The sequence below is a fragment of the Elephantulus edwardii genome, unplaced genomic scaffold (genome assembly GCF_000299155.1).
Source record: "Elephantulus edwardii isolate Elephantulus edwardi_28Jun2011 unplaced genomic scaffold, EleEdw1.0 scaffold00016, whole genome shotgun sequence".
NCBI lineage: Eukaryota > Metazoa > Chordata > Mammalia > Macroscelidea > Macroscelididae > Elephantulus > Elephantulus edwardii.
In genome coordinates, this window is record NW_006399766.1 from 24,486,305 (window position 1) to 24,497,659 (window position 11,355).

Here is an 11,355-nt window from a genome sequence, read left to right on the forward strand (position 1 = left end):
AAAAGGGCACTATGCTAGGACAACTATGTTTTCAGAGGCTGTAATCACAAGGGAGGGGAATGTCCGTCTTTCTTTCTCAGTGCAGCTGGAAGAACTGCTTGCCTTGAGATTGCTAGTGCAGCTCCTTCCCACCAAGCCACAAGGGTGAGTGAAAAAGGGAAAATTAGAGTATCAATGAAAGAGGAAGAATACTGATATAGATTGACACAGTGACTGTAACAAATGGCCTTGAGCCTAACACAGCTTTTCAGGATGGCACAGGCTAGAGCAAGGCTTTGAACTGTTGTTCATTGGTTTGCTATGAGTTACTGATTCCATGTCGTGTGAAAACAGGAACAATATAATTTTGAAGCCTATAATACTACTTCTGCCACTTCCAGTGGTTTTCAGTAGGTATATTTTCAGTGACCTCCCAGGGAACATTGGGCAATTTTCTGAAGACATTTTTTGTTGTGACAAATTGAGAGGGACTTGTCCTTGTAAGTGAATAGAGACCAGAGATGTTGTTAAACATTATACAATGCAAAACACAGCACAAACCCCTACAACAATTGTCTGGGCCAAAATATCACTAATAGTACAATTGAAAAATTTGAGTCTAGTCTTAAAACAGGTAGAGTTGTTTACTTATAATTCCAGATATTCTCGAAGAAGATATTTAATGTACCATGAGTCTTGGTGGTGTATATCCGAAAGTACAGAGGAACCTAACAGCCAGAAGTTTTGGTTCTTCCTGATGGTATAAAATTCATTATAATTTTTCATAATTAACAGCATGAAGCAGGGCACCATACAAAGCACCTAAACTAACCTGAGATTTTTCAACCCCTTGGGAAATAAGAAGCTTTAAGAACATATGTTTATTTCTATGCAGTTATCTTTCTAGTTGTATCTGTCCATGGACTTTTTCCATTAGATGGTCCTTCTACACTCTGCGCCATCCACTCTGATTAAACAAGGGACTGCCCTGCTAATCTTGAACAAGCTTGGGTCCTGGAAATTTAGGGAAAGGAACTAAGCATAAGAATTTCTCGTTTGGATTAATAAACATGTAGCATGCAACACATCAGAGATTTCTAAGACTGCACTCCTAATTAGATCAGTTGAAGAACATTGGCAACATGTTGTTGTTGTTAAGTGCTGTCAAGTCAAACATGAATCATAGCGACCCTATGAACAAAAGACCTGAACCTTACTCTATAACTATCATTGTTTCTGTAAGTTCATAGAATTTCCAGAGGGATGTTGTTTAGGAAATGAATAACACTCCTACTTCCAAGCCTTTCTTAATCTGAGAGCTCCACCAAACAATATCCACGATGGGTAACCATTATGGCATTTGACACTCCAGTGGCACAGTGTTCAACATCACAGTAACGCCAAGTTACCTCAGTACAACAAATTGACAGACCAGTGCTGTATGACTTAGAAGACTATCCATCCAAAACACAATTAATACAAGTGTGAGGGCCCAACCTACTTTTAAATACAAAGGCCTACCCAGAGTGACTGTAAACACAAGAGACTTCCCTCCCACAGCTAATTGTTAGCTCAACCCAGAAAAATCTAATAAACTTACACGTTTGTGGAATAAAACAAAACCAAAACAGTTCACGCCCAACCCTAACCAAAACAAGAGAACCCACCTTCCAGTATCCAACAGCTTCATGCACGAGCATCCAAACTGGGGTTTAGTCAATCCCCAAACAAATTTTTTTTTAAAAAAAAATTTATTTTATTACTGTTTTGGTGTGTACAGTCAAATCAGATCTGACTGCTACAGGAGATGGTCCCTCCTTCTCCAGCAGATCATCTAGTGGATTCGAACCACGCACCTCTGGGATTGCAGTGTAGCTTCTTGTCACTAGGCCACCAGAGCTCCCTTAGTTGCTAGTTCTTCGTCTTTATTCTAGATAAAACTTAAATATGATTCTTTTACCCGAATAAAAATTTCCAGTTCAGATTTCCTTCTTTTTTCAATTTTATCTACCTCTATTTGGCAAGTGTGACAGATGTACAGATGGTTGACTGTTGGTCCTCCTTCATACCTGCTTTATAGGTTATCCCAAATATTCTGAGGCAGCATCAAAACCAGGTCTTCAATATAACTAGCTTTTCATGGAGGAACACCACTTTGATCATCAAATTCATACCAGAGATTATTTAGATTATTTAGATTTCGACAGTAGGCTATGTAGTGTCCACTGCTTGCAGTTCCATGGTGACAAATGACTGACAGAAGGTCATAGGTCATAGGTCACAATTTGAACAGGACTATCCTTAGTAAGATCCAGACCTTCTAGTGGAAATGAAACATGGATATCGATATCTTGGTGGAAAACATCAGTTCATGTCTGACTCTTTTAAGGTAGATGCATAAAAGCTCAGGAAACTTGTGTACTTTACAGAATTTTACTCCATTTCTCAACTTTTTGCATTTTTCACAACTGCACATATTGTCACCTTTTAGTTCATCTCTGGCAAAGAAGGCAGCAAGGCAATCTTGTAATGTTACTATTGGACCCCAAAACCAGCTCTTCACATATTCCATGAAAAATGCTTTCCACCCTTGTGGATATGCCTCGCCACATGTTCCGGCTTTGACTATAGATGTTGGATGACTTGATGAATGCAGCTTAGCAAGGTCCTCCTTGTCAGGAATTGGCAAGGAGAGGTCTTGAAAGGTCTCAAGCGTTACAGATACCCGGTCACAAGTCAGACATTGTACTGAACTAATAATTGTTCCATCAAATATGTCCTAGATAACACTTCTGTATTTCTTGTGCTGCTTTTTTTCTCTTTGGAGATGATACATATTGAGGTTTTTTGTGTGTGGATGCCAATCCTGGCCGTAGATTGCCTGATTTTGAAGGGCTTGCTGATAAACGTGAATTAACACCTTCATTTGATGGTAAGATCTGTGGTGTTGACAGATCATTCAAATGGACATCGGTGATACAGTCTGAAACTCTGCTGTGTATTTTGCCCTTTGGCAGACAGTTTCTTGGTTGACTGCCTAAACAACTTTTAAATATCCAGGCCTGCCCACCACACCTTGATTGAGTCTAAATTAGAGGCCACAGCTCATTGTTAGCTCAGCCCAGAAAATCCAATCAGCTTACACACCATTGTGGATGAAATAAAAAGCAATCAGTCTATATAGTCCTCTGTGGAGACAGAGGGAGACAAATAAAAATAGAACTCAGAAGAGGCTGTTTATTAAGTGTATTTTTCCTACTACATTTTCTCAAGAGTAAAAAGAGGAAAGCTGCTTTCCGAATCTTTCTGATGATAAACTTGTTTCTTTAAATGTATCTTTTGTAGAAATGAGTCTTCATGAGTGTACAGGAAGTTCATGGGTTTGGGTTGGTTTGGATTTGAGGGTATTTTTGTTGATGTTTTTCAGAAGTTCATATACACACACACACAACTCCTGCAGACACCTTAACACAAGTGAGGTCCATCCGTGCAACTGTATTTAGTATCTTCGTTTTCTCACCAGTTAATTTCTCGTGCACCACTTTTATCACCTTTTTTATGACTTCAGAGATTCTCTTTTATGACTAGTTAGGTCTTTACTAAACCATTCTTTGCTGGATAGATATTTTTGTTGTCAGTTAAGGGACAATTCCTGTTTAAGACAACGCAGCAGTACAGACGTTGTATGGTTGTATGCATCGCTTTCTAGCAGCATCTCCTCAGAAAATGTTCCTGGAAGATGTGCTGAGCCAAAGGATAGTGAAATTTTTAGATACAGAGGCAGAAATCCTGCCACAGTTGCATTCCCACCATCAGTGCATGTCTTTGTTCACATCCCACACTTTCCTCACCGGGGGATTCCTCAGGCTCCATCATCCTGGTTATTATTTTTTTTTAATGCTAAATCTGGTGGTTAAGTAAATAATCCCCCTTTTAGTCATTAGTAAAGTTGAACATTTTTTAAGTTTTTAAATCTTTTCCTTTTTAGCAACTCTTTTCAATTCTGTGATTTAAATTGGAGTTTCATGTTCTTGGCCCATTTTGTAATAATGCTACTCATCTTTTTTTTTACTTGTACAGGCTTTCCGAATAAATATGAAAGTAGTCTGTTCAACATATTACAAATACTTTCTCTTAGATTGTCTTAATTTTATAATATTTTTAACTAGGGAAAAACCTTTATCTTTTTATAGCTGTGTTTATGGCCTCTGTTTATGTCAGTTACGCTTAATAAAACATTCCCAATATTAAGACCATATATATTTTTTCTTTCTATTTTTCTACCATGATTTAATATTTAAGTATTTTATTCATCTGGAATTTTATTTGAGGGTTTTGACCTGACGGCTTTATTAAACCTCAGCATCCAGTTTTCAGACTTGCTGAGATAATTGTATTCAGGTTTGAGCACCACACTTAATACCTTGAGAGAATCACTTAACCTGGAGTCTTTCCCTCTATTTGTAATCTTTAATTTACACACATATTAGGAAAAGTCAAGAATCAATTAATAGAATTTAAAGCAAAATTTGAAACACAGTAAGTATGCAGTTAATTTTGACTGGTAGGTAACTTGTTACCTCTAAAAGATCTTTGGATTACCTCAATTTTTCAGAGACTTGAAAAATCTGTCTTTAGTATATGAATAAGGACAGTTTATAACTGACTATAGAGACCCTAGGAGGTACTAATAATTAAACACTCTACAGCTAACCTAAAGGTTGGCAGTTGATTCCACCCAAAGGTATCTTGGATTAGAGGCCTGGCAACTTATTTCAGAAAAATCAGCCATTAAAAATCCTGCAGAATACAGAACCTGGGTTGACTGAATAATAAATGGTACTGAAATTATAATGTCTATTTCTAAATCCTCTCAGCTGATAAATTCTGAGTCTTTCCAAAACAGCACTTCAGTGACAACAGTATTACTGTTGTTGGATGGTATCCAGTCAATTTTCTATTCACAGTGAGTCCATGTGATAGACTAGAACTGCCCCATAGGATTTTCTGCCAGGTCTTCCTACTGTGGAGTTTCTGTGTGGGTTCCATTTGCTAACCTCTCCATTAGCTGCTGAATGCTTAGCCATTGCACCAGCAGGCCTCCTTACAATAGCACTGGAATAGCTTTCAATATCGGGTAGGGCAAGTCACCAGTCATTCTTTTTACTTAGCAGGTCTGACTATTTTCATACATTTTCCTTCTAGGTGATTTTTAGGACCCTGGGTCAAGGTTCAGAGAAAGAAAAACAAATAATTACCGTCAATTATGTTTTGGACTTGTTTTTATTAGTATTAAAGAAAATCATTCTTGATTGCATATTCATTTTGCAATCAACTGATTTTGTTTCCTGTATGTAAAAATTGTATCCTATTGGCGTGTCCAAAAACATTATCTTATAATTTCAAAATGATTAGAAGTAATAGCAAGTGCCCTTCTTATTTCTGGATTGTGTTAATCTTATACTAATTTTGATGTCTTTAATTGCGTATCAGTTAGCATGGGACTTTGAGTTGGAGTCTTATTTGTCAAGAAAGCACAATACTAAATTACTCTTCAAACAAGCTGGAACAATTTGCATTTCCAACTAATGATGGGACATGGCCACAGCTAACAGTGTGTTCCTTGGGTTCTTTTCTTTTTCTGTGTCAACAATCTGAACATGAAAAGACATCATATTTTAGTCTGTGCTTTATAGATATGAATAGTGCACTATTTAAATGACTATCTTTTCTATGTTTCTCCACTTTTATTCAAGTCTTTTCATTTTAATCTCCATCAGTAAAGTTTTATGTGGCAGTTTCCTACATTTAGTACTTAGGCATTGCTTGTTAAATTTATTCACTGATATTTCTTTTATTTCATTGTCAAATGCTTATGCAAATTAACTTTATTCCATTATATTTTAACTTGTTTTTGTTGGTATAAAAGGAAGATATTAATCATTGCGTATTTACTTTGCAGTCATTTTCATTTTAAATACATACAATTTCATTCTGTTCTCAAAATGAATTATCTGACACTTTTAAAACAATTTTAAATAATGGTGGTAAAAACAACAACATAATTTTGTTACTCAAATCCATTCCAATCTTTAATTCTTTTATAAGTTGAACATAAGGCTTGTGACTCACGTGCCTTTTAAAGTAGCTTACACTAGGATTTCATGAAGGTTAAGTTTTGTAAGTTTCTCTGTTGACATGCACCGGGATCACAATATGATTTTTCTCCTTCAATTTAATAATATAGCAGATTACATTAATGTAGTTCCTTATGGAATTCCGGTTTTTAAACTTTGCATTAATGAAATGCCTCTCACTTCTTCATTATGTATTATTTTAATCTGCTTGCGAACAGTACATTTCAGGCTTTTGCATCAATATTACAAGGTACATTTTTCAGTAGTTTTCTCTATATGGAGAGCTCTGGTGGCCTTTTAGTATGATCATCAGTTTCAAGCTGATTATTAGTATTATCTCATCTTAATACAAATACTGAAAAATTGAATGTATGAACTGACTCATAGCCAACCCTCCAGCGGGTTTTCAGAGGCAGTTAACTGCCGCTATGAGTCGGTTCAGACTTGATGGTAAACAACAACAACATATTAGTACAAATATTGACAAACTGACAGAGAAGTCTTTGTTATTTAGGCTCTTAAACAGTTTTAAATGTATAGAAGTTATAGTGAAGAAACAAATTATCTCGGTAGCCAAAGAGAGATGAATTTGAAATTTGATCCTTTCTTCGTTTCATGTTTTATTTGTTTCAATGCAAATATTTTAGAGTGGTAAATAGTAAACTGATTTTTTTAAACTTTTATGTTGGATTACATATAAAATTTGTATATACTGTGTTTCATGCATTCCTTCATTCACATTGTATTTTATACACTCATTACCATGCACTGTGTTTTATAAAATTAATAGCTATTAATCTACAATCACTGTCACCCTATCTTTTCACAACCCCACTAGATCTATCCTAATTCCTTCAGGCTTGCCTTTACCCACCAAACTCTGTGACCCGGTGATTTCCCTACCTCCCACTTTCAGACCCTCTGCCTGCCCCCCCGCCCCTTTCCCCTTTGGAATTTTATCCACATCTTACTAGTTATCCTTCTATTTTTACAATAATGATTTATGCTTGATATCTTTGCTGGAGAGTGACTGAACTGGTTACTCTGCTATGTTGTCCAGAAATCCTCGTTTCAACAAATAATAAAAAATATCAAATAGGACTCTTTTGAATATGTAATAAGAAAAGTAATATAAAACTTAGCATATGATGTTCAAAGATAGCAAAGAAATAAAGATCTTTTTTGTCAAGTTTTCAAAATATTTACAATTTTACTTTGACAACCATCTATTCTTCACAATTTAGGGGAAAACTATCTTCCTCAATGTTCATCATCATGATTATGAACCATTTCTATGTTGTTTCTCTTTGAATTATACTTTTTCAGAAAATCACACCAGCTCAGTCATATTTTAAAATACGTAAGAACCATATCCTCTTAAGATTATTTTACTGATCTTTGTATCTGAGGTTATTTTGCCTTTTCCTTTTCTAACATTTTTTCTATTTCTTTCTTGTATGTGTCAGAGATGGTGCGATTGGCACAGGATAGGGCAGAGTTTAGGGCTGTTGTACATAGAGTTGCTATGAGTCACAGGCAACTTGATGGTACATAACAACAACAACAACAATATATGATAACTACCTGTTCTTTTATTTTATTCTCTTATCTTAAAACTTACTAAGTAGTTTATGAATAGAAAACATCATAGCAAATAAGAAAATGAACATCTGTGTAAGCTTTGGTAAAGCTCAATATGTTGCTATATTTCACTCAAGCCGCTCAATTTTTTTTCATAAGAAATGACGTTTTTAAAATATATTAAGGTCTTTTTGAATTTAAATGTAATTCCCCACTTGCATGCTTCCCAGAAATATCCTAGAGATGGTGCTTACACATACTCGGTTTGAAAATCAATTCTATTTGCCAAATATAACAAAATAGCACTTCCTAGTCAAATTATTGTTAGGTAAAGTGATGTGATTAGTTTTAGCCGTTAAGTTATGATTGGAGGCGATGTGTGTCATTTCCAGGACATATTATTTGTTCATCTGAGACCTTCCTAAATGATATCTCTATCTGTCATGGTAATTTATAATTTCTTTGAGATAGTGGGTGCTCTATTTATCTTAGTCTTTGAATAAAGAGAAGATGTGCATCAGATAGGCATCCTATCTCCATACCTTTTCAGTCTATATGCAGAACAAATCATCTGGGAGACTGGGCTTTGTGAAGAATGTAGCATCAAGATTGGAAGAAGACTCATCAACAACCTGCATTATGCGGATGATACAACCTTGCTTGCTGAAACTGAACAAGACCTGAAGCTCTTGCTATAGAAGGTCAAGGACTCAAGGCTTAAATATGGATTGAAGCTCAACATCAAGAAAACAGAGATTCTCACCACTGGGCCAATTGGCAGCTTCGTGATAGACGGTGAAGAGATTAGATTGTTAACAACTTCAGCTTGTGTGATTCCACAATCAACACTTTTTGTGCTAGCAGTCAGGAAATCAAAAGATTAATTGTGTTGAGTAAGTCTGCTGTCAGGGACCTCTCTAGAGTACTGAAGAGCAGTGGCATCAGTCTGGGAGACTCAGGTATGCCTGATCTAGACCATGGTCTTCACAATTACTTGTTATGCATCAGAGAGTTGGGCAATGACCAAGGATGATAGAAAAAGGATTGATGCCGTTGAGATGTGGTGCTCAGAAAGAGTGTTGAACATATTGTGGATGGCCAGGAGAACAAACAGGTCTGTCCTGGAGAAGGCGAAACCAAGCTGCTTCCTGGAGGCAAGGATTTTGAAGCTCTATCTCACATACTCTGGGCCCATGACCCAGAGGGACAAGTCCTTAGAGACTTCGGAACATCATGCTTAGAAAGGTGAAGGAATAACACTGGAGGAATACCCAGGATGAGATGAATTGACTCCATGACTGAAGAAATGGGATTGGATCTGTTGGAGATGATGAGATTGACCCAGGATAGGACAGAATTCAGAGCTATTGTGCATAGGGTCACTGTGAGTCGCAAGTGACTCAATGGTACATAACAACTACAGCAACATTAATTTTTTGCCCTTGAGATTTTCTGTTAATTCTTTGTAATTTCTGATTTTCATGGATAAATTCCTACTTTACCCAGTGATTCAAGATTTGCCTATAAATCTTTCCAGTTATCTAATCCTCACAACCAGGCCAATAGGCAACATCATGAGAGATGGAAAAAAGATTGAAGTTGTTAATAATTTCATCTTGCTCAGATCCATAATCAACACGCTTGACACGAGTCGTCAGTAAGTCAAAAGATTAGTTGCTTTAGGAAAATCTATCAAGGACATCTCCAGAATACTAAAAAGCAATGACGTCTTTTTAGAGATTATGGTGCTTCTGATCCAGCCCATAATCTTCTCAGTTTTCGCTATGCCCCTGAGAGCTACACAATGAATAAGGATGACAAAAGATTCGATGCCTTTGATTTGGGGTGCTGGAGAAGAGAAGAGCATTCAACATACCATGGACAACCAAGAGAACATACAGGTCTGTTCTCAAGAGGGTGAAATCAGGTTACTCCTTGAAGGCAAGGATTTTTAAGTTCTATCTCACATATTGTGGGCATGCTGCGAGGAGGGACCAGTCCGTGGAGAAAGTTGCCATACTAGGAAGGGTGACAATCAATGCAGGGGAGGAAGAACTTGGATGAGATGGATTGACATAGTGACTGTGGCAATGGGGTAGTTCTGTCAGAGATAGTCAGGTTGACACAGGATAGTCAGAATTCAGAGCTGTTGTTTATAGGGTTTCTAGAAGTCATAGCTGACTCAACAGCACATAGCAACAACAATCCACATCATTTCTTAAACTGGAATTTATTTAAAGCCAAACAAAAGCCTCCTGGATTAGTTATCAAGTCTATTGTGTTTTTAGTTTTAAGTCTTTCTTTTCTACTGTATATTATTTACATTCTTCTGTTAATTTCATGTTTATTTTGTTCCTGTTTTTCTAGGTTTTCTGAATAGCTGGCGTGCTATTTTCTTTTCATTATTTCTACTTTCATGATGAAAGCCTTTAAGACTGGTTAGTTTTTAGAGAGTATTGTTTTAACCAAATTTTGATGTATAATGATTTTACTTATGCCATTTGATTATATTCTCCAATGTCATTTTAATTTTTATTTTGATCCTGGAGTTCTTCGAGGGAGAAGTTTTGAAATTTCCTAAAAGTTGCTTTTTATATTTTGTTTTTAGTCTACTTTCACTATTTTTAGTTTTATGAAACAAAACTGTGAGCAATATCATGCAGTTCCTATTATTTGACTTTTTAAAAGTTATTAAAGATTCTTTGTGACTTGAAACAGTAATCTTAAAAATGTTCTTCTGCTCATTGGTGAAAAGTAAGTATAATCTCTGTTAAGAGTGTACAGTATCACAAACGTCTATCTTTCAGTATGTGTATTTCAACCAGTGTGTGACATCAATGTTCCTCTGTGATGTTAGTTTGAAAACTAAGTTGCTCTTGCTTCAGGCCATGGTCTTTTCAGTGACTTGCTGTTCATCTGAGAGCTGGACAGTAAATAAGGATGACAAAAGAAGAGTTGTCGCCTTTGAGGTGTGGTGTTGGAGAAGAGTACTGAATATCCCTTGAACTGCCCAAATAACAAAAAAATAATGTGTTTAGAGAAAGTACAGAGGCGCTTTGTCTCACATACTTTGAGCATGTTGCTAGGAAAGGCTATTCCGTAAAGGTGAGGAGGGATGATGAAAGAGAGGAATAGGCCCTCAACCAGGTGGGTTGTCACGGTGCCTGCCGCAGTGTGTTCTAGTGTGTCAAAGCTTGTGAGGATGGCACAGGATAGGACAGGGTTCAGATCTGTTGTTCATGAGGTCACCATGGGTCATACTCAACTCTATGACACCTAACAACAACAACAGCAACATATCATTTAGTTAAAATGTATTATTTGCCGAATTTAGTAGTAAATATTCATACTTGTTTGATGTTTAATACATCATAAACTGTGTGATATATTAACATATACATTGGTATTTTGGTGACTTTTCATTATATTTCAAAAATGAATCATGTTACATGTTTTTAAACAAAGACATGTTTATTAAGCTGTTGTTGTTTACTGTTGAGTCAGAACCCGTATCTGACCCTCAGTGGGTTTTAAGAGGCAGTAAATTGCACAGAAAGAAATTGCCTATCCTTCTCCCATGGAACAGATGGTGGATTCAAACCATATGCCTTTGGGTTGGCAATCACAGTTACCGTTTCATTTTATTATAGGTCCCTTA

General features: G+C 36.3%; 1 pseudogene; it reads right to left on the reverse strand.

Moving 5' to 3' along the window:
• Nucleotides 1–2,116: 2,116 nt before the first annotated feature.
• On the reverse strand, nt 2,117–3,855 carry LOC102876933 (annotated as a pseudogene).
• Between the last annotated feature and the right edge of the window lie 7,500 nt (nt 3,856–11,355).